A 23,532-nucleotide genomic window follows, 5' to 3' on the forward strand; every position below is an offset into this window, starting at 1 on the left:
ATGATAGTCTCTGAGGCATTTCTGGTGTAAGACCATATGGCAGCCTAACACTGATATCCTTGTTATTCACAATGAGAAAAGTGTTTTTGTCTGAATTCTGAATCTAAACTTTTTCATTTCAAGAAGTGTAACAGAATTGTTAGTGTTGGACATTTTACAGTACATCACAGAAAGATTGGTCTAATTTCTCTTCTAATCTCATGTTTTCACATCCCTGGGTCAAGCTAGATTCCTTTATTCTGTGAATATTTACATGTCTTATGCTCTGATTATGTTTCCTTCTCTTTCATCTAGATCTCCAAATAATTATGAAGAAATGTTTACTGCAGATTTTTTCAACTTTTATAGTGACAAGTGGCATTCAAAATGCAGCTTAAAATACAGTTTTCTTCCTGCTTACCCCTTCTCTATCCATTAGGCAACATTCTGTGACAGCGATGAATTGGATGAGAAATAATACAGGCTTGGTCTTCATTGGCATTTTCATTAAGACATTGCGCCTTTGAAAGTGTGGGAGAAATCAGCAGCTTATTTGGGTGAGTCTTACCTGCTGTCAAGGAGCAGCTGATGCAGGCTGGAACATTGGTCTTCTCTTTCTTTTTGCTTTTCGTTTCCTCTTGTTGAAGCAGAGCAACATTTTTCATAGAACCATAGAATGGTTTGTGTTGGAAGAAACCATGAAGATCATCCAGTTCCACCCTCCCTGCCCTGGGCAGGGACACTTTCCACTTAGACCAGGTTGCTCTAAGGCCCATCTGACCTGGCTTTGAATGCTTCCAGGTATGGGACATCCACGACTTCTCTGGACAACCAGTTCCAGTGGCTCACCAACCTTCCAGTAAAAAAAATCTTCCTACTATCTAATCTAAACCTACCTTCTTTCAGTTTGAAGCCATTCCCCCTTGTCCTATCACTGCATGCCCACTATATGCCACTCCAGCTCTCCTGCAGGTTCCCTTTAGGTACTGGAAGGCTGCTCTATGGTCTCTCCAGAGCCCTCCCTTCCCCAGGATGAGCAAGCCAAGTCCATGTTTTCACCTAAAAGAACATCTGGCAGAACTTAAATGAAAGAGGTAGTCTCTGAGAGAGCCCTGCCTGGACCTGGTCTGTGTTTGGAGCATTACAGCAAGCACAGTGAAAATAATGTGAGTTCTGGGTTTCCAAAGCTTATGTAAAGTACTCAGAGTAAATGGTGGCTAAATACTGAAGTCAGATAAAACTGTGGGAGGCAGACTTGGGGGTCAGTGTAGCAAAGAAATGGGAGGCAAATGCATTCAAGGGGGAATGTTTACAGTGCTGGTGTGAAACCAGTGTTTTATACCACTGGTGTAAAGAAGTATGATTTCAGCAGTAACATCCTTGTAAGCAAATAGAAGTAACATGGACTTGAGTGAGATCAGAAAAAGTATTAAGTCTTGACCTGGTAAATTTAATGGTGATTGTTGTTATTGCTGTGACCATTATTATTATTATTATTATTATTATTATTATTATTATTGTTTTTAGTGTTTGCCTGAGCAGGCAAAAGAGACCAGGTACTGTGTTGTGGGGAACAGAGCAGCAAGATCTGGATTTTACAAACAGGAGGCAAAAGAAACCAGCAAAATGTAGTGTCTAAGTACATTTTTAAATACCCCGGTATTATTTTTCTAGGATGGCATTAGTGTGTAATTGTATACCAAATGAATCTCTGAGGTGCTTCCTACTTGTGAGCTCATCATCATAGCATATTTCCAGCTTGTCCCATCAGTCCCCCATGGGTTTTACATCTGTTGTAGAAACTGAAAGCCTTATTTCAAGCCTGGCCTTATTCTTTTTAGATATTAAATTGCCCCAGTTCAATGTAGAGGCTTTAGTATTTTCCTTGTTTATGTGCAAAAGAGAGATTCTAGAGAAGGAAAAAAACAACACATAAAAATTTTGTTACTGCTTGAGAAAAGCTTATCATCCAACATGTGCAAATATCCTATGCAACAGCTCAAGTGACTGATAGTATAAGGTCTGTAAAGCATATGGAGGTATTTACCACCACCAGTCCAGGACTTTGACAGGTGTCTCCTGGGCAGAGCAAGGGGCAGTGATTTTGGAGAAAATGAGAATGTCTATGGTAATACAGAGCCTGTGAGGAGAGGCTCATCTGAGAAAGGGAGCACAGGGAAGAGAAATACGAAAGTTTCCTTTGAAGGAAGATTCATTAAGCTAACAGACAACCTGCTAGGTCAGCAGGCCTTGGTTCAAATGAAAGAACCAAAAGCTGAAGAGTCCCTCACTATGCCCCAGTTGGTGTTAAGGTGAAGATGTCCTGTGCCCTCAGGCAAGGATGCCGAGTCAGAGGGTGGCCAAAACCCAAGAGGATTGCTTTTTGAAAAATCTCAAGGTAGTTGAGATTGACAGGAGATGTTAGCACACACAAGATGGAAACATTCTGATAGTTATCACTGAAAGAATATGATTAATCCATTAGAGAGTGAAATAAGGCTTTTGTAGTGGAGTGACCTGCACAATACAGTGAGGAGGTGGGTCTGGCTCCGTGGATATGTGTAAAGGTATTGATCAGTGTGTCTCGTCCCCCTTAATGCAGCCATCAGCTCTTAGACAGGGGGTTCTTGCATGGGCAAACTGGGCCCTTGCTCATCTCTGCCTCCTCACCAGTTAATCTCATCAGCACCACAAACCCAGCATTGCTGCCGGTCCTCATCAACATTACTGTTTGTTACTTGTTGTCATGGGGCTCGTCCAGTGAGGAATCCATATCGAATGGAGTAGAGAAAAGGTAGAGCAGTACAGCATGGGAGAAGGGAAGCTGGCTGTCTTTTCCTTTTGTGTACTGCTTTTTACTCCAAATCTCTGTAATTGAACACAGCTCCTTCCCTCACAGGAATCCCATTATTTCACTTTGAAAATCTGGTCAGTCATCATTAGGTTAAATCAGGATTCCCTATCCTGTGCCTAATGTGTTATGTGGGGAATTAAGTAATGACACTTAAAATCCCTTCTAATTTTAGTTTAATTCTTCTCTACAATTAAATCTTGCTTTCTTGGCAAAATTATTCTAGATTATTTTGAACAATTAAATTTGCTGCAGACACATGCCCCTTGATACGCAGAGCTTCACCCTCCTCTCCCAATCCTGGAGTGATTTGGAGTCATGTGTGCTTCTTGCCCTCTGAGAGAATATCTGAAGGACAAAAAAAGCTGTCAAGTGACAAGAACAAAGCACAAGGAAGTGCTGCTTGTCCTTGCTCTCCCACCCAGTCCCTAATAAAAAAAACTAATAATGCCCATTTTAGGTAGCTGTTTGTACAACTCTACTCTCATTATTTCAGTAAAGCAGTGCAAGCTGCCAGCTGGATCTTTTGTACCTCCAGACACACTTTGCAGAAGAGCTCTTTGCTGCTATTTTGAATGTGAGTTTCCCCCCTCCTCCCTCCTTTCTTCATGTTGCTTCTCTAGATCCTGACTGAAAGGAGAGTAGGGAGAGCACTGCATGCACGGCTAAGGACGACAGGCAGGGCAGGGGGTGAGCTGCAGCAATCCCTTCTATTACTTGTGTCATTTTCTCACTTCCTTACTAATACCCTGATAATTAGAAGGGTTCTTATTAAGCTTATCTCAGTTCCTTGATTTAAATGCTAACTATTTGTAATATCCAGAGGTATCCTGCCAACTGCTGCTCTGAATAGGAGCATTTCTGCTTCCATCCCCAAGGCTTTTCAGCTGCAGAGCCCTTTGGGCAGCCATCTCCCAGCTCCCAGTGTAGTTCTGACAGGGGATGGATTCTGGGAATGTACAGAGTGCCTCTGTAGGGCTGCAGCATGAGTGCTGCATCCTATCTCCTTTAGTGCTGTCCCTACTGGCCTAAAGCCAAGTTTAGCCCTTGCTGAACACAAGAAAAGTCCAAGTGTTTTTTGGCAGAAATACAAACCTCTTGGAGCACTTTGGCGTATGGATGTGAAGTGTTTTACAAGCATCCTTAGAAGCCCAGCACAGCTCTTTGTATCATAAATTTCTGTACTGTGGACAAGCCTTGAGAAAATACCTAGGAGAGAAATGGGAGGCAACTGACAGCATAATTACTGGTTTGAGGGAAAAGGAGGCCAGAAAGGGAGGGGTGAAGAGATACTTGTTGATTGGCCAAAATTTTAATAGTGCAGTTTGACCAGGAATTGGAGCACATTTCCATTTTGAGGCTTGTTTTTCCTTATTGATAACAAAACCTAAAAATTTGCCAAAATCAGAAGAAATTAATTTTATTAAGTAAAGCATTTAAATTTACTAAGTTTTCCCAAATTTCATTTTGGATTTAGATTTATTATGCTACCCTTATTTTACTGTTACTTCCATACCATAAAATCCTCTGATCTCCCTTTAATTTGCATGGGGACAATAAGAGTTGTCTGCAGAGATTATATTGTATTCCTGTCTGTACAAAGTCTCTGCATCATTACATTCTTCAGCATGCTAATGTTGATGCTAGTATTTTCTGCATGAATTTCCACATTTTTATTCTTCAACCAATGCCTTGGATGCAACCACAATTTAATTCCATCATAAGTGATGACAAATGTTCTTTGGTGAATCTGAAAGATGATATCAGAATATACTTTGTGTGCAGCGCTCTCATAAGTACATCAACAATCTATTTCTCTTGGCCTGATGAAAAGGAAAAGTTCCTGCATTAGAAAAATATAAAAATAAAGTGACTACACTGAGTTAAATTCTTGTCTCAGTTTCACTATTATGAATCTGAAGAGATAAAAATAAAGTAATATGATTTTTTTTGTCTTGCTCATCTGTATCACTCAAAGACTCACTGGTTAAATTTCAGTAGCTATGAAACAGGACACATTTGTGAAGCTGCTTGATGGTTAGTGGGTAGCCAAGACAATAAAGCAGTGATAGAATGACCCCAGGTAACAGATTTTATCTTGACAAGGAACTTAGTCCCACCTGCCTTAACAAGTTTAAAAGTAAAATAAAGAGAAGCTGTCAAGGTCTAGGGAGATGTGGGCATCACTTTTGAGTGTTAGTAGGGCAGTTTCACATAGCTGAGGAGGCTCAGGAAAAAAGTTGGAGGTCTCTGCTTAGCTCTGGTTCTTCTATTGCATTCAGACCACGCCAAGGACATCCCACCACTAACTGACACAGCATAGGATATCAAGTAAAATTATAGCAAATGGTTAAGCAGCTTTATACCCACTTCTTGTCAAACAGAGCAAACTCTCAAACATGGGGCAGAGAGCACACAGAGGTGTTCTGCCTCCTGTGTAAACCTGTAGAGACTATATATGCTCTCCCTACATGCTGTTCTTTTACCACATGGGGGTTTTGTGGTGAGTGAACCTAATGATGCTCCCTACTTATTCTTGCTTTTTCTTTGTTGAGGGGACAGAGCAGTCCCTGTGTTGAAAGCTACAGCTATTTGCTGATTTTCTATGGCTTGCAAAGTATATCTCCTTGTTTCCTATAATTAACCATGTACTTGCAGTTGGAAAATGATCCTGTGATATCACTGGTTTATTAGAGGAAACTGGAAGCAGAAGGAAAATCTGTGAAACTATGGGAGGGAAAAGAAACTGAAACTATGGGAGGGAAGAAAAACTGGATGAGAAACAAGTATTCAAGAAGATTGGGCATTCCATGTGTTTTTCTGGCATGGTGGCACTTTGAAGAAAGTATGGATGGTTTTTTTTCTGAACAGAGGAGACAGGCCCCTTTAGTTCTGCATCTAGTTCTGCATATAGTTCTGTCAGTGAATCCTCAGAAAAAGAGAAGAGAAAAACATTGGACTTCAGAAACTTAGAACAACTTCCTGGAGGCTGGAAAGCAATGTGAATGAATGACTCCAGCATGGGGAGAAGCAGCACAGTGCAAACTGTGAAAGGGGGTGCACTGCCTGAGACTTCCCTCCTCTGCTCCTCCTTCTGATGGCTGCTCCTGAGTTCCAAGTTACTCTAGGGGCTGCTTTGTCACAGACCATCTGGCAGCTGCTCCAGGAAGTGCTGCTTACCCTCTGCAGCCAGAAGGAGGTGGGATATCTTGCTCATTTCACCAGGATTTACCAGTGTGGCATATTCAGACTGCATCTGGTTAAGGAAGACTTGCAGGAACATTTTGTCCCTGGAATTGAAGGGTTGTCAGTCTTCAAGGGGGCAGTGGGGCCTTTGAGGAAGGAAATGGTGGCACTGCTAGTATCGGAAGATGATCATGCATAGACTTAATTGCAATGTCTGTTTAAAAATACACTGCTAGAAACTTTAACAAGGTGCAAGAAAATTTTTAAGGCAGTAGCTAAAGACAAACCTTTGGGTTGGTCCCAAATGCTGCATGTGTGGGAGAAATTATTGATACACAAATTTAGGAACACTGAGATGTAGGATACAGGGTACGGTTGATAATGAAAAAACAGTGATATTGATTGCTTCACCTTCAACAAGTAGGGCAGGGAACAATAAGGCAAATGGGGACACTCCCCTGCATGGTGAACTGCCAAATATCAAACATCAGTAAAGATTAAAAATAATTGTCATATATGCTTAGTACTTGTGCTTTGATATAGGCTGAGAAGAAGGCAATTTAATCAATTTGTTATACTCTGTGTGATATGCATGTCTCAGAAGTTTGTTGTTTTGAAGCTGGTTTTGAAAAAAAAAAGAAAAAAGTCAAAGAGATTTCATTTACAGATAATATGCTAAAAGTCAGTATCAGAGGGGCCTAGAAAAATATATTTGTATGTAGATGGTAATAGAATTTAAAGTTATAGGACTAGAGAATAACATGGTAAGGAATTTTGGCCATACAGGTAGGCAGGATTCCTTTCAGTGTATAGCATCAGCATATACCATTCCTGACTCCTACAAAATATTGTCTATACACTCTCAGTTTTTCTTGTGAGGATATCTCGACTAGTATTACTTTGGGTTTGTTTATGTATCTGCAAATTCTCCTTCCTTACTGATGCTCGATTTATTTTAATTGTGGGGGTTTTTTTCTTTTTTTTTTTTTAAGATTATTAATACATAGCACGTCAAGCTTTGCATAAAATCCCTGTCAGAGAAATATATTAGACTATGGAATCTGCCATACAAAAATAAGATAAATACAGTAGTTTGCTATTATAAAAATGTGGCCAGTAACAATTCACAGCCCCAGCAAAAGAAAAACTGATGTTGAAAATTGGCACATTGAGACATTTTCACTGTTCAAGTCCAATTATCTCCTTGGTAACAAGTTCTTTCATTCATTACATATTGTGTTGTCAGAATAAACCATGTACTAGTGCTGTATCTGGGTTTGTACTGCTCCCAAAAATATGGAATATGGAAGCCTAAGTATGCAACCTGCTAAACATTTTCTTATGCTTGCTGGAAAATTAAAATACCCATATGAATCCAAATTTGTCAGACTATAGTGGTCTTCATTTTTCATGTGTAAGTTTCTTTTAAGATACAAGTCCTCAGAAGTTAATGGATTCTGAGTTATTTACTGTCTGATGAAAGAAAAAACTCTGCCTGGCTATGATTTAAAATACCCCTCTCACCAGTAAACTGTGATTTTGCCATGCTAATAACCTCATTCTAATAAACATGTTTTATACATTTCAAGCTTCTACAAAAGTTGAGTGGACTTTACCCAAAGCACAGGTGCAATACGCTGAGGTGATTTACACAGCACCCCAGACTCAAATTAAGTGGTTGCAGCTTTGTCTGCTGAAGGTATAACTTGATGATGTTGATTTTGTGGGATTTTTTTCTCCTGATTCCAGCTTGACTGTAATTAGGATAATGGTTGCTGGGGGCTGAGAGTGGAAGAGGCCATTCATTCAATAATTATCAGGTCTAGTGTCAAGGAAACTGCTATGTGTGAAAAAGAACAAGGCAAAGCTGCGCTATTATAGCCCTGTGTACTCTGCTATCTGTTTTGGGCCAAGATCCAAAAGCATTTTGTGGTCTAAAACAGCATCCAGAGATTTCAGCTGGGATAGGAGCCCATTTCTCTTTGCTGCACAAGCACATAGGAAGAAATATTCTGCCACCCAAGACTTTTCAGTCTTACTACAGCTACAGACTTTAGGAAGGGGATGGAAAGATGAAGGCAACTGGGACTGGAACACAGCATGTATGTGGCTTTGACGTGGCATCTCTCGTGAAGTCATGGCAGCATGGAAAGAGAATACCAGAATATTCATCTCTCAACTGGTTCCTTCTGGACAGACAAAAAAATCTAAACTATAGTTTTTGGAGTGAAGGAATAATATAATATAATGCCGGTACAATTAGAAACCAAGAAAGACACAATGTAGGAATGATGGGCGTGGCTCCCTTATGTAGGAGAGAGTATTACCATTTGCAGCAGGAGTTGTGTGCCTTTTAGGCTAGAGCCTGCCAGCCTGCTTATGTCCTGCTTCTAAGTTATTGGTATTAACTTGGCATGTTCTGTCAGTCATTACCTTCAATGTCAATCCCAAGCTTTTCTTGTTAGTAATAGAAGTGGGAGCATGAGGACAGACAGCACTGTTGTGCATGAAGTAAATAAGAAGTCTGCCCTCCTCTGATAAAAGCTACTCCCTGTTAAAGTGATGTTTGCTGCTGCAGCTGCTGATGGCACCCCATGCAGGGGTGAGTGAGTTGAAGGGAAAAAATTAGTGTAGGCATATACTTATCATAAAGTAATCAATTTTTAGGTTGGTTAGGGAGAAAGTAAATTGAGGAATGAGTCAAAGATGTGATACTAATATTAGTATTCATGTAATGTCTGAAAGACCAAATATCTGAATGTCCTAGAGAAAGCAGTGTCTCCCAAAGTCAGATGAAACATCGAAACCAGTGCATATGTGATTCAAAAATGCTGATGGGAATGCAACTGTATTGACACAGTTACATGTGTGTGAACCCATGAACTTGTGATGATTTTGTACATCACAGAGGTGATGCTTGCTTGAGTCCTGCTGTGTATGGTGCAGCTGACCCACATCTGGGCTTACCCTGGCATGTACAGTTGTGTAGTTTTATCCATAAGCACTCAACGTTCCTAGCCTGAAAGCTCTTCAGCTACACATGATATGTATATGTTGGCTGACAAATGCACACTCTGGAGTGTGTAAATGGTTACTTAGGAACAGTTGTACTTTCCTTTGCCAGCTTCATCTGGAAAGTTGACTGAACACAGACATCTTCTCAATTGCAAGGACTGCCATGATTGTGGGACAGCAGGTCCATGAAGAACATGACATTATTTTTATGCTGGACTTTTCAGAGGAAACTGCCACAATCAGAAATCTGATCTTGGACTCTGTCACTTGGGGTATTTCTGTTTTATCATCTGACAAAAGAGAAAAAAAATCACTTATAGCACTGCTTTTCTGCTCACCCTTTCCAAGTTTAACATCAATGAAACTTGCTATTTTTTTCCTGTGATGACTGAAAAGAGAAGAGTTTCTCATTGAGACATGCTGGGAAAATGTTTTAACACAGAGCAAAAAGCTGCAGCCTATGGAACAGATCTATAAAGGCCTGGGAAAGTCTTTCGCAACTGCATGTTGAAGCAATTTCTCATAAAATGATAAAAGAAAAAGGGGTTGGTTTTGTAATCTTGTTAGGTCCTGACTGCTGTTTCAGTATTACACATGCTGTCACATGGAAGAGAAGCATGACATCAGCATTTAAAAAAGCAACTTGAGTGATCGTTCAAATACTCCATGTAAAGTTAAGGGTACAAAGAATGCATAAGTTGACCATACACCACCCACTGGAGTCTCAGAGAGAGAGATAAGTTAGATATGAAATTAGATAAGCTACATAAGAATTTGGTTAGTCCAAAAAGAACAAAGGTTTCACTCCACAAGGCAGTCATAATGCCACGTAAAATACCACTGTATTTCTAAGCTAGCTGCTGTCCTCTGTAACATCAGATGTATTTTAGGATTACTAGTGTTGAATTTGTGAAGAACTTGAGGTTTAATACAAATATTAGAGTCAAAAGAGATTTACAGATATGCATATTGCAGGGTGCTTTCACAAGATTCTGATACTGGAAGCTAAACAGAAATTAAAGTACTTCCAAAAGGAATTTGAATAGGGAATAGGGATTTTCGCAGCCCTGTAACAAGTTTATGAAATCTGTTTGATGTGTGTTTTTGAGGAGGACAGAGAGCCCTATGTTTAAGTTTTGAAATCATTTAGAGATCCAAGTAGGCACTATTAACCTTCCACACTGGCTTTTCTAATTGCTGTGGATTTCAGTGACTTTCAACCATGAACTAACCCTGTCTTCCGTGATTAAACCGTGACAAAATTCTGACTCATAAAAATACTGCATATCCATGGTGGGATTTAATACTAGGGCTGTAAATTCTAGGCGGGTGGGAATTTATATCAGCTCCATAGAATTTATACAGGTGTCTTTTTCATTGTCTCAGCTAAACACTGATGTTCTCTGCTAAATTAAAGGCATTAAGGGAGTTGGTCCTGATGGGACTGAGGTTATACTCCTGCTGACAAGAAGGGATGATTTTCCCTTTGCAAGTGAAGTTGCTCCATTTTATGTGGTCTTGACTTCCTAAATTAGCCCTTTTCCTGTGCAATTGCTTTGACTTTGCTTTAGTTTCTCCAGCAATGATTTAAGTCTTAGTAGCTGACAGTGTTTTAAATACAACAGTGCTTGATCAAAGCAGATCTAGAATTTCAAAACCTACCTTTATTACTCACTCATATTTTTCCTATGCAGATTATTCTTCCTGCTGGTATGATAGGTCCTGCTGGTGAATGATAGGATTTACCTCAATGGGGTACATGACTCCAGGCTCTTCTCTTCTTTCAAGCCCTTTTCTATGTATTATGCATGTTTCTCTGTTTATTTACTTATGAATGCACTAAACTTTTTGACTGACCTTAGTTCCAAAGTGACTGTGGCATGTATCATCCTTTCCAAGTTAGAGGTATCACAAAAGACAGAGATTGCCCGGGGGCACCTGAAGTGAGATGGACATGAGGGCAAAAGAAGAGACTCATAGAAAATCTTCTTTTATAGGTTCTTCCTCTTATGGAATAAAATGTAACAACAACAACAACAACAACAACACTACTACTACTACTACTAATAATAATAAGTAGTAGTAGTAGTAGTGGTGGTGGTGGTGGTGGTAGAAGTAATCATCTCCTAAGGGCTGGAAATTCAGTGCTCTTTAAAGGAAAAATAAGTAAAAAAAAAAAAAAAAGGTGAGAGATTGTAACTCCTGAAGCTGGGGATATTTCTTATAGCATTTCTTCTTCCCAGCTCATTATCTGTATGTCTCATTGTCCCAGTGCTGTGTCTCCCACAGAGAGTTAAAAAGCGATAAACAAATAGATCTCAATTTAGCAGCAAATCCTTCTGGGAGGATATTGTAAAGCTGGATTTTTTCCATCTTCCAAATTTCCTGGTGATTTTGTATCTAAATGTTTTTCACATATGAAAGTCTTTTCATATCAGCTTGACAGGAAGCATTGCACATACCACACTACTGAAAGCACCTAGAGTTTAAAATGAGAGCTGAACAACCTGGCTTAGCAGGGGATGCAGTAAGAATTTGTTCAGTCATCAAGCCAAATCTCAAAATGACCCCAAACTAATTTGTGTCTGGCTGAATGTTGTCTTTGAATCTTATGTGTTCCAGGGTCTCCTGGAGAAAAAAGATAGAAGTTCATTCCCTCTTATGTAGGGAAGCCCCATAGCTCATGAGATTTGAAAAGAGCATCTGGTGAAAGCTCAGTAAAGGGTTGAAAAGGATGCATAAAAGAAAGAAATAGGGCCCCAGTTCCTCAGAAGCTGTTTATCCTGTCTGCTAAAATGTCTCTTTGGCTGTTTCTCTGAGTCATGCCATGATAGTAACAATGCTCTGTGCTATTACAAGAGAGGTTGGTGAGGGAATAGAAAAAGTAAGGTAGTTCCCTTTGCTCTAAGGCACCCTCAGTGAGTAATACATATGAGTCTTCACATTCAATTCCAGCTATCTTCAATAAAAGGATTGTTTATTTGCCACAGGGTAGAAAAACAAAGGTAAGCCAAAGAAGAAATGAACAAAAAATAAAAGTTAAGCAGACTGTAAACACAATAGACCAAATTACTTCAGGGATACGTTTGACCCAGCTAAATATATTATTAAAAAAAAAAAACCAAAATATTCAAGCTGGGCATGAAAGCTGACATCTTAAAACTTGTTTAGTCCAAAGTCAGACATCTAAATCTGGAATCTAGAATGAGAGTGCTTAAAAAAAAAAAAAAAAAAAAAAAGAAAAGAAAAAAGAAAGAAAAAAGGAATCTTTCCTAAGGCAGTCACATTTTTGCAGTTCTCAAAATGTGAGCAGCACCTGAGGGGAACTGTGTTTTGCACCTTTACAGTTCAAGCACTCCACTTGAAACAACCCAGCACAGAGCTGTAGTGAAACTTCAGGGCACAGTGTCGCTTTGGCATCTCTCCTCCCTGCCTTCCTGCCTCTGGAGATGCAATGAAAATTCAGTAAAATACACAAACGAGCAGTTTTGAATCTGGATTACAGCTTTGCCATAGGAAATGGGTATTTATAAGCACTTAACTGCTGTCCTCATTGTGTTTGTTCCTAATTTGCAGTATTTTTGCCTATGTTGTGGGCTTTCCAGTCTCTTCTAGCTTTTGCCATCTTGCTTGTTTAAACGCTCTCTGTTATCTGTGGAAACAGGGGAATGGGCTGCATTCAAGCAAGGATTGTGAAATATAAGCTGTCCTTTCCTTTCCTCTTGTGATATACTCTTAATTTCTGAGAAAAAGAAAACTTCCAACTCAAGACCATTTTTAAAGGGATTTAAGTCACATAGTTTGGATCTAAAAATTGTACATTATTCATACTTTCAGTTGATTTCAGTGGGAAATGAAGGAGGTAAATAAGAGTTATAAATACTTTTGTCAACCTAGAGCCCATGCTCAGTATTGCAATACATCTCTCCCAGTCAATCAAATGGATCTGTTTTTGCTATACCAGAAACCTCTTATTTTTACTGTGAAATTGCCTTAGCAGATACTGTGGAAACTGCATGATCTGATCTGTGCATTTTAAGCAATATAAAGCCCATTTTTCTCTCATTATTTCACATTCAGTTTAGGTTTACTCTCTTTTTGTATTGTTTATGACATTAATGGTTTGCATTTAATCAAATAATTCCGGTCCAGTTCCATTGTATAAATTTGTTCTCCAAGTGTTCATAAAATCCTATTAGTGTATTTTCTCTCAGCACATTTTGGGATACAATGGCCCATTACTATGAAAATGGGAATAACTGTACTCCCAGGCAGGTGAAGTGTTGCATGGCATAACTGCTGTGCTACTAAATTTTACACTCACATTTTGTTATACAGTATAATTCATATCAGAAATGCAGGATGGTGACTTGTCACACGTGGTATGTGCTGTGGGGTTTTTTTTAAGTTTTAGCAAAAATCAATCTAGCTGCATGAGCTGTGAGAGCAGGAGCTCCCTCCCCCACCTCTTCCATATGTTCTGAATTAACTGCTGCATTCACATGAGCAAAACAGAGCTGGAAATAGAAACTGGAGCCCAGATCCTCCTTTGGCATAAACTGCATAAACTAGTACAGTTACACTGCAGCTAAAATGCATGGGTTGATGTAAATAAGTAAAGATATGGCCCTTAAGATTTCACTTATTTGATCATCTTAGCCACTAAAAGAAAAGCATCTGTGCTTTGCAGACTACAAGCCCACTGTTGTAAAAGAGGATGTCCCTTTGAAAGTGCTGTGCTATACATCTTCTCAAAAAGTCGTGGTAGAAAATTTAAGAAATGTTAAGTCATTAAGTTTTATGAACTTTATATGCTTTCACAATACCATTAAAATTGCTCAGACTAGAATATTAACTATAGAAAATGAGGAATCTCAGCTGTTTTTTTCAATGTGTGGTTAAGTTAAGGACACCATACTAAAGCAACTGGGAAATCCTGAGAGAGCTCTGAAGCCAGGAAGGGTTTACTGAAAGCAATTTGTGCTTGAATAGCCTCAGTTCTTTCTGTGGTGAAATGGCAGGCTCTGTGGATAAGTGGAGAGCAGTGGATGTTTGCCTCAAATTTAGCAAGCCTTTTGACATACCCTGGAAAAACATCCACATAACTTCACTGAGGAGATAAGGTCTGGATGTGCAGTAGTAGTTAATGACAGGAAGTTGAATTGGCAGCAGTCTGATGTTCCTGGGAATGTGACCTTGGTGTTGATCCTGTTCATCATCTTCACTAAAAGCCTGGGTGATGGGCTGGCATGGATGATTCCTCTGCAAGTTATGGATGGTACAAGTCTGGGGGTTGCAGCTGGCATGCTGCAGGGCAGGGCTTGCCAGGGAGGAACCTCAACAAAGTGGATGAGTGGGGAGTAAGAACACTGTGAGGTTCAACAAAAGCAGAGGTAAATTCCTGTGCCTGGGATGGAATAAACACGTGAATGGACACCAGCTGCAGTTTACTGGGGTAGCAGCAGTTCTCCAGAAATGGGCCTTCCAATCCTGGCAGTGTTAAATGTGTCAACACTGTGTCTTTAAGGGAAAGAAAGCTAATCACATCCTGGGCTACATTAGCAAAAATATATTCAGCAGGCTAAACAAAGTGATTTTCCCTTCTGTTCGGTACTGACAAACCACACTTGAAGTGCTGGGTCCAGCTTAGCAGCACTTCAAAAGAATTGTTGACAAACTAGAAAGAGTCCAGAGGAGGGCTGCTAAGGCATTGAGGAGATTGGAGGATGTGACATACAAGGAAAGTCTACATTTGTGTCTGCGTGTATCTAATTGCAGTCTTTCATTACCTGAGGAAGCATTAGAGGCAGCACAGAGCCCAATTCTTCATGCACAAAAAGGGGATGAGAGATACAGCAATGAGTTGCAGAAAGAGAAATTCTGACTAAAACATTCTCAACACAAAGTGTGTTGAGACAGATTCACATGCATGGAGGTGTATCAGCAAGGTCCATCCATAGCTGCTTGTGTACAGAGTAATTTCTAGGGAAAAAGAAGAGGGTAAGAGAAGGAGAAAAGACAGGTGGAAAGAAGGTGGTGGGTAAACTTCTCATGGGTCAGCTGGGAAGAGAAGTGATGAGGATCCTCAGAGGAACACCTTCCTGCATCCTATGCAGCAGGGTTCCCTTATAGTAATTTTTCCACAGTAACTCTGTAGCTTCCACCATCCCTTGCTCAAACTCTCGGCTGGTGGCTCCTGCTGAGGAGCATTAGCACTGCCTGGAGAGTGCTCTGATGATCGGCAGGTACAATGCCCTGCTTGGTAGCTGAGCTTTGTGGATGTACTTTGTTGGTTCTCTAATGTAATCCAAATGGTACAGCTGGAGGGAAAAGGGGAGAAGGGGAGGAAGAAAAGGTGACTGTCACACCAGCAGAAACCACCTCCCTGCCACAACAACACTCTCACTGTTTGCAGGTGCTTGAGAGAAACAGCATGAAGCAGCTTGCGAGCAACAAAAGAAAGGCACCATGGCAGAGGCTCTGGAAAGCACTACCCTGGCAGCTGGTGTGAAGTGGAGTGAAGCTGGGCATGGAAAAGGAGAAAAGAAGGTCCATAACATTGCAGGCAGAAGGCACTTTGCAAGCCAGCCCGCTAAGGCATCTATGGCACTGTGCAGCAAGGCTTAAAGGGAGAGTCCTTTACTGAGACACTGGGACTGGATCCCAGAGAGACTGTGAAATCTCACTCCCCACGGACACCCAAAGCTTGACTGGACAAGGCCCTGAGCAGCCCCACCCAAAAGTAGCCTTGTTCTGAGTGTGAGTTTGGACTAGGTCATGCCCAGAGCCCTCCTCCAAGTCAATTCCCTATAATCCTCTGTAATTAGTGTTGTGTACCATAAGCAGTGTACATATATTTCAGTTGGTGACTAAAGGCTTAAAATCTTATCTAAAAATTCCTGTAAGAGGAGAAGACAGAGCTCATGCTCACATTGAACATATTTTGATCTTCCTAGCAAGATGATTAAAAAAAGATTACTTTAATTGACATAATTTTTATGGGGACTTAATCTTTTTTCACTTTCTTTGGATTGAGACTTATGAAAAATGTAAAAGATGATTCAAGCATAAGTACCAAAGACATTGAAGATTTTGCAGCTATATTTGACTCAATAGTGAATTCAAGGAAAACTATAATAATGAAGCTTTCTTAATATAATGAAATCTCCTTAATAATACTATTAATAAAAATAAAAGTGTTTACTGCTTGAACTAAATGCAAACTTTACAAAATCATCTACACGTATCAATTCTATTTTCTTTCCCAGGCTTTCCAATAGATATTCTTGGAGAGATCGTCTTTTCCTAGGTTTATGAAAAGGAACAAGAACAGGCGAGTAAATTTATGTAGAATATGCATCTTCAGGGAGTTATGTAAGTGAAACCTGAATTTTTCTATTTACTATAAATCAGAGTTCAGATAAATGAGGCGCTGGAATTCAGTCAATTCATGTTAGGTTCAAATTTAAAAACAGCTTCCAGTACAGTGACCAGACACTGTGCAACCTAGCCAGCTACATAACAAAAAAGTTTCATTAGAGTTACAGGTCCTAACTAGCACTTGAAAACTGCAGGAATTATTTTTATATGCTCTAGAAGGGAAAGTGAAACAGTCATGGAACTGATGTCATTCCTGTACAAGTGCGTGGACTACAACATTTTCGTGAGCAGGAATTTGGGATGGTGTTTTACTCTATATCAGGTCATGGAAAAATTCCTACACAGAGCTAGATCCAGTTTATAAGAAAACTAAATGCATATTTTGCCTATTTAGTGTAATATTTCCATCTTGGTGGCCTTTTAGAAAACGTGGGGATTTGGTTGGGGTTTTTCCCCACTTTATCTGATTAACTACATGAATATGACTGATGGATGTACACCACTATAAAAATTATCAGAACTGTACTTTTCAGGAGAGAATTATTCTGTCCATTTATTTATTTATTTATTTGCATAGGGAGGCACTAGTGGTCCCTACAAATAAACACAAGAAATCAAGAGCAAAGCATGGGATATCAGGGTTATGCTCTCTCCGTGTTTAAAGCTAGCCAAGGGCACAGTGCCATTTACTCTGGTGGAAATCCAGCTGCATACCTTTGCCTGGGATGAAGAAGAAATTCTCTGAAAGTGCTATTTGATATGTGCAGGCTCATTCTTAGCTTACAAGAGTAAAGTGTCTACTTTTTTGAGATAACTAAGAACACCATCTTTTTGTCCTTTACGTTTTGGTTGTACTTATTCTATTTTCGAACCACTAGTGCTTTATGGAGAGATAAACTAAAAGAGGAACCTCTGAATGTCTAATCCTAGATTTAGAGAAGGGAAGGAGGTAGTAAGGATATCCTAAGGCTGTTTTGCTTTGCCATTTTGTCTCCTGGTTTATTGTAAATGAAACTAGTATGAATAAGACTGTTTGGCCACCACTTGCTCAGATAATGGTTGGAGGGCAGCTGAAAAGACCAGCTGGTTTTAGTCCATCTCCTTGATCTGAATCTTATTCTTGTTTTGAATATTAGAAATCTATTCCGACTAACAAATTTTTACTGTCAAATAATGGAAAACTTTGGGGTGCTGTACTTACCAGAGTGATCTCTTGCTTTCTGCTCAGTCTGCCATCAACCATTCACTGCAGCATCTGCTGAAATAAGTTTGATGGAAGAACTGAAAATGGAGGAACAACACAACACACAGTTTTCCTTGCTTTCTTCTTCATTGCAGAGATCAAGAGACGACTGACTAATGTATTCTATTGTTAATTTGCCTTTGTAAGATATTACTCCCTGAGCCTTAAGATAGAAGGATATATCTTCTGCTAATCCAACCCTCTCGAGGCATTTTAGCAGCTAATCTGGTTGAATCAAATCAGTCCTGCTGCATATGATTAATTTTGGGCCAATTTAATTTTTATTAGTCATGGGTTTCCGTCACCTACAGTTGCGTGACTATAATTGCCCTTGAGCACACAGAATTCCTTTGTAAATTTGATTTGAAAACACTTCAGGGTAGCCCTGCCTCCTCTTCATCTATTTGTGCACTGCTGATCTTATCATGCCTAGATTCGTGCCCTCTTAAATATAGGTTGGCAAAATAAGACCTTTACAGGCAAAATTGGTGAGTCAATTTGCCTTCTAATTGTGGGATTTCTCAAGTGAATTTAGTGCTTTAGAATGTGGTGCCTATGGCACCCATGAAAGGATTAGTTTATGAGGGCCAGCTCTTAGAAACAGCCCAACAATAGTGCCTTATCCTCAGGATCACTTATCAGTCAATGGGAGTTTGTTCTCAGGAGGGCCAGAGCCAATGGGTAAACTCCTGTTTATGCTAGCTGAGGAACTCTGTCTTCAATGTTTGGATAAATTATCACTTTGTATCCTGTCGAGGTAGAGTAGTATGGGGAGCTTAGAGGAGTCTTCAGCTTTTACTCAGGCAGCTTTGAGTAGCTTCACTCCTGTCTGTGCAACAGAATAAATTTACTTTCACATGGATATATGTTGCCTGATCTTATGCTTCCCCTTTCCCACCCATAAATCCCCTCCAGTTGAACCAATGAAGCTGGAGCATTCCCAAGAACTGCATGGGTCTTATGGGATCTGGACAACCTGGGAATTCATAACAAGGAAGGTAACAGTGCCTCTAATGAGTTCCAGAAAGAATAATGATTTTTCTGCCATGGTTAGTGAAGAGGAAGTGACAACTCACTTAGTAACAACAGTGTTGGTTTTGAGAGCTGGTTTGGAACTAATGTTCCTGCTACCCCATTACACCACTCCCAGGCACCCATCTGGCTTTGTATGGACTGGATTTCTGCATCTGATGATGAACATTAGGTCCTAGATGCTTGTGTTTGATTGGTGTGACTTGAAAAACTGCTTCTGGTTTAACAAATATAGGGTAAGAAAAAATGAAGGCAAAGCCACACTATCTCTTCTAATAACATTCTCTTTTCACTAAAATCCCATGCAGATGAAGCAGACATCAGTGGTATTAATATTATGGGACTTAGCTGATGCTAAGCAGCATTTGGGAAAACCTTGACTGACTGGCTCAGGCAGTTGCTAATGAGGATATATCACTTACAGGGATATGGCAGAGCAAAGAGGTTTATTTCTCAGTGTGCTACTGCCCCATCTAAGAGATGAGAAAAACATTCAAGCAAATGGGAAACATGAGGAGTTGTAAACCTCTGCCCTGCCTCAGCCCTGATGACATGAAGCAGTTAAGAAAGGTTTCCTCCCTACCTTATCACAGCATAGAGACACTATGATGCTGTGGGCTGCAGGAGGGACCTTTTTTTCATGGAGATCAACACCCAGGGGCAACGGCCTGGAGAGAATACAGCCAAGAGCTGCTATCCTAGGCAGAGCCTGATGAGAAGTGGCTTGAGGCACCCAGGGGGCTTCCCTGTTCAAAACACTCCCCCCGGATGAAAGAACAGAAATGTTGCTGATTTCAGACACACCAAAAGTTTCAGGATGTAGCTCTGCCTGCCTCTGCGGAAGCAACTCATCATCCTTGTTACCCTTGAGACTTCTGGCTGATGTATCCTTCTTCCATTAGCCACCTAATTCTCTGAGGCTTCTCTGGGAAGGAATCATTCTGCTTTTCTCAAAGAACAGGAAAAGAGATTTATTTATTTGTTTAGGTGTTTTTCTGGGCTGTGCTTTTCCCTTCTGACAGTAGAGGTGGTTGGAATGTGTGAATAGAGATAATGTGGACAGATTGATCTGCACTAAATGAATCTCAAGACAGTTTCTGTGAGAAACCTATTTGAAATGTCTTTATTATTTTAAAAGAGAAAACTTCAGCCACAAGATTTTACCAATGACTTATTGTGTTATGGACTCCCATAAACCTTGGATTCCAAAATAGATACAGTCACTATGAAATTATGTGCATGAAATTTTCAGATTTATTCCCAACCTTGGAGTGTATTTGCAAGTATACAATTCTTAATAGTGTGTTTCACCTAATACAACTGAATTCTCGTGCTGTCATTGTGGGAAGTAATGTGGCATTAGGTTTAGTCCCGCTGAAGCTAATGAAGTTCTCTGGGGACTACTCAACGTAGCCAAAATTGTTTCAACCCTAGTGTAATGCAGAATAACAATAATTGTTCAGGATATATGCATTTCACTGTACAACTCCCTCAACTGTTTCAAAAAACCAGTGTTATACACGGTCTTTAAGTATCTGTATTTTTCCATACAGATGGAAAAAAAACCAATAACAAAACCTCAGCTGTAAACTTCGGGGTTAAAACATTTCTACATTTCTGCTCATGCCCTTCATGGTATCTTTCAGAAGGAGGGTAAGCATAACTGGAAACCCGTAAGCACAATTTATATGCATTTTAAATGGGCTGAGCTAACGTTCAGTTTAATTGGAAAGAGTCCTGAATGCAAAGCGAAGCCTTCCCACACTGTAGAAATCCATATGTTAAAATGCTTCTTTTTTTTTTCAGACTTTCACAGCTCTGTAGCCAAGAGTTGCTAGAACAAAGACCCTGTGCCGTCCTGTTTTGAAAATAAAGAAATCGACAAATCTGTTCTTTGGGCCACAGTCACCAGTTCCTCGGTACATTTGCAAATGCAGAAACATAAAGTTGAATAATCTGCTTCTCTCAAGACTGCACATTAGGCAATTAAGGGGGTATGTTTGCAGGCAGACACGCTGGGCATTAGGCACACAACTATTAACAATAGTAAGAATTGGGCATTTAATTCCCTTCATAGGGATGAAAATGTATCTCTGCTGTTTAATGCAAGCCAGTGTAGTATTATGTGATAAACATGGATCAATAGCAAAGGATTTTTAAATTTAGAATGCTGTTCCTATACCACAGAATTGGCAATAGAGAGTGTTTCCCAGTAATAGAACCAGTCTACCTTTGCTGAGACAGGAGCAAAGTTATCTGAGGAAGTAGCAACACTGTCATTTATTTTAATGAGGCTCCAACAAATGCTGTTTCCGCACTCTTGGGAAGGTTCCAGTAATGCTATAAAAAATGAAAAAGCCCTAACAAATGCTTGAACATGTCTGTGTTTATATAACCTCAGATGATGGCATATATACTCTCAGATCAGGGCCCTGTGTTCATGCAGTAGCAGAATTATTTAACTGTGTGTGCCTGCCCTTGTTGAATATTCAGCTTTTTAGTCCAGCTGATAAACTGATTGTCACGTATCCTTAGGTGATTCATCTGTTTGTTGAGCACTAAAACCTCAGATTCAAACTTCCCCAGATGGATATTGAAAAACCTGTTGCTTTTGGGACATTAGGGATTCATTATCTTCATTTCTTTCTATGGCATTTTTATACAACCTTTTGGTTTGCCAGTCCCATCCCAGTTGGTTGGATGAAAAAATCCCCCGATAAATCAATTTTGTTGTGGGGTTTGCCAGTGTGAGTCTGGGGAGAAAGCCATGCCAAAAGTGATGCACAGGCTCCATTTACTTTAAGTTTCTATTTCATCAGTTTAGCAAACCCAATGGGAAATTTAATTTCTAAACATGAACATTGTTAAATTGCAGAAGTTGTATTTAGATCAATGCCAAAACTATTAGACTTCACTGCGAAAAAATAATTTTTTGACTAGAAATATCAGCAGACTTATCAGCACTACTTGTGTTAAATGTAATAACTGTACTTTAATGCACTCTTACCTGATGCTGAAGACCCAGCGTCTACTTCTGACATTTTGAAAAACCTGAGATATTTGTACCTGGATTTTTACAAATATTTTCTTTGTCAGGTAATCACAAAGTCTGGGTTAGACAGATATTTCTGTTAGGGGAGTGCACTTGACCATTTTTTTCCCCTGTCTGTGCCTCTTTTTCTTCATGCTAGTGCAAATTTATGATTAGGGAGAGCTTGTTCAAAAAGCCAGTCTGGGAAAATTAAGATCTAGAAAAGGAGGAGGGAAATTTAGAGAATATAAACAGAAGAAGCAGCAAAAGGAAAATTATGCAATGGTATAGAACCAGTATAAGCATGTGGTGAAAACCTAATGTTCTTTTAGCAGGCATGTTTTTTTGAGTGTGCTAGTTCAGAGTTTCTTTTACAGCAATGAGTTGTCATGCCTTGTCACATACAAAGCTGTGGTTTTATTATAGATTAACTTGTGACATTTTTAACTTTCCCGAAGCAATTTTGAAATGAAAGTTAGAATAAAAGCTTACACAATGTTTGTTCCACGAAGCAGTAATTGATGAAAAAATGTTTGATGAGTAAAAGTTATGGACCTCTCGTTGGCAATTAAACATTATTCATGGACAAATTTCACGCTAAGAAACTGGGGTTGTCGTGTTTTATGATTCAGAAAGAGTGGGCAATGCTTGTAGCAGTGTGAAATGGAGCTTGAGCTCAGCAACAAAATAATTTCTTCTCGTATACCAGCAACAACTTATTCCTGATTCCTCTAAGGAAAAACCAGCTTAAACTGGAAAAGAAAAATCAGAAAAACACAGACTTTCTCTGCAATGTATAGTAAATGACACTTGTTAACACTTGCATTTAAGGTAGCAGTCAGTTTACTGTAGTCCACAGTAAGGTTTATAATCTTCATGGTAGTCTTTGATACTTCTCTTTTACAAGAAACCACCAAAGATAAAGCATAATTGAAGAATTCTGTGGTAAAGATGGTGATCAGTTGCCCTTTCACCTTGTCATTTCTCTATTGTGAGCTTCAAGAGAGGGTGATAAAATATCTTGCTGGCAAAAATGCTACATTGTGTGGGATTTTTTCACTGTTAAACTCTATTTTATAAATAAAAGCCAAATTCCACATGTGATGAATCCTTTTTATTCTGTTGTAGTACAGGCTTGTAAAAGGTTAAACTAAAGTGGTCTGATTCTATTTTCAATGTATATTCTATGGACAAAAAGGAAAAAAAAGCAGATACAATGCCTTTTTTTTATAATCATGTCTTTGTTTGGCAAGTTCAGCCTGTAAAATTGTATAAATTGGAATATCATTCAAGGTTAATCCAAGGTTATCCATGAAATAGTGGCAGATTTATGCGATGTCACCCTTCCCTGTGCTTCTTAGATAAACCCAGTCGTATGCAATACATGACTTTAAATATGTAGGGAAAAAAAACACCAATCCCTTTGAAACCAGCAGAAGATTTACCAGAGAAAACACCCAGGCAGTAAAAATGCTACAAGGGATAAGCAAAACCCACTTGACTGTTTAGATGTTTATTAGGGGTCAATGGCTTAATGCAGAAGCTACTCCTGTTTGCCATAGCAGCATAACAGAGTTGTTTTCTGTCAGAGGCAGTGCCACCCAGCTGAGGTGTCTGGCCAGGTGTATCAGGGGATAGATACAGTGCAAAACGTGGATCCATGCTTTACAAATACCTGTGTCTCACTACTGACAATGTATCTGCTACTATGACATTTCTCAGAGGAATTAAGGAGCCCAGGCTGCTGTCCTGAGCAGACACTGAGGAACTGATTGGTGTAAGCTAGTTAATGCCACAAAATGAAGGGAATTATCT

At 39.6% G+C, this 23,532-nt stretch overlaps 1 long non-coding RNA gene across 1 annotated transcript; it reads left to right on the forward strand.

Moving 5' to 3' along the window:
- The first annotated feature begins 419 nt into the window (after positions 1-419).
- LOC135289284 (uncharacterized) lies at positions 420-23,058 on the forward strand. The gene is made up of 4 exons (XR_010352065.1): positions 420-536; positions 15,447-15,790; positions 16,300-16,405; positions 20,493-23,058. It is a non-coding gene; the product is annotated as an uncharacterized LOC135289284 (long non-coding RNA).
- Positions 23,059-23,532: the final 474 nt, after the last annotated feature.

The sequence above is a fragment of the Passer domesticus genome, chromosome 1 (genome assembly GCF_036417665.1).
Source record: "Passer domesticus isolate bPasDom1 chromosome 1, bPasDom1.hap1, whole genome shotgun sequence".
In the NCBI taxonomy this organism is placed as follows: Eukaryota; Metazoa; Chordata; class Aves; order Passeriformes; family Passeridae; genus Passer; species Passer domesticus.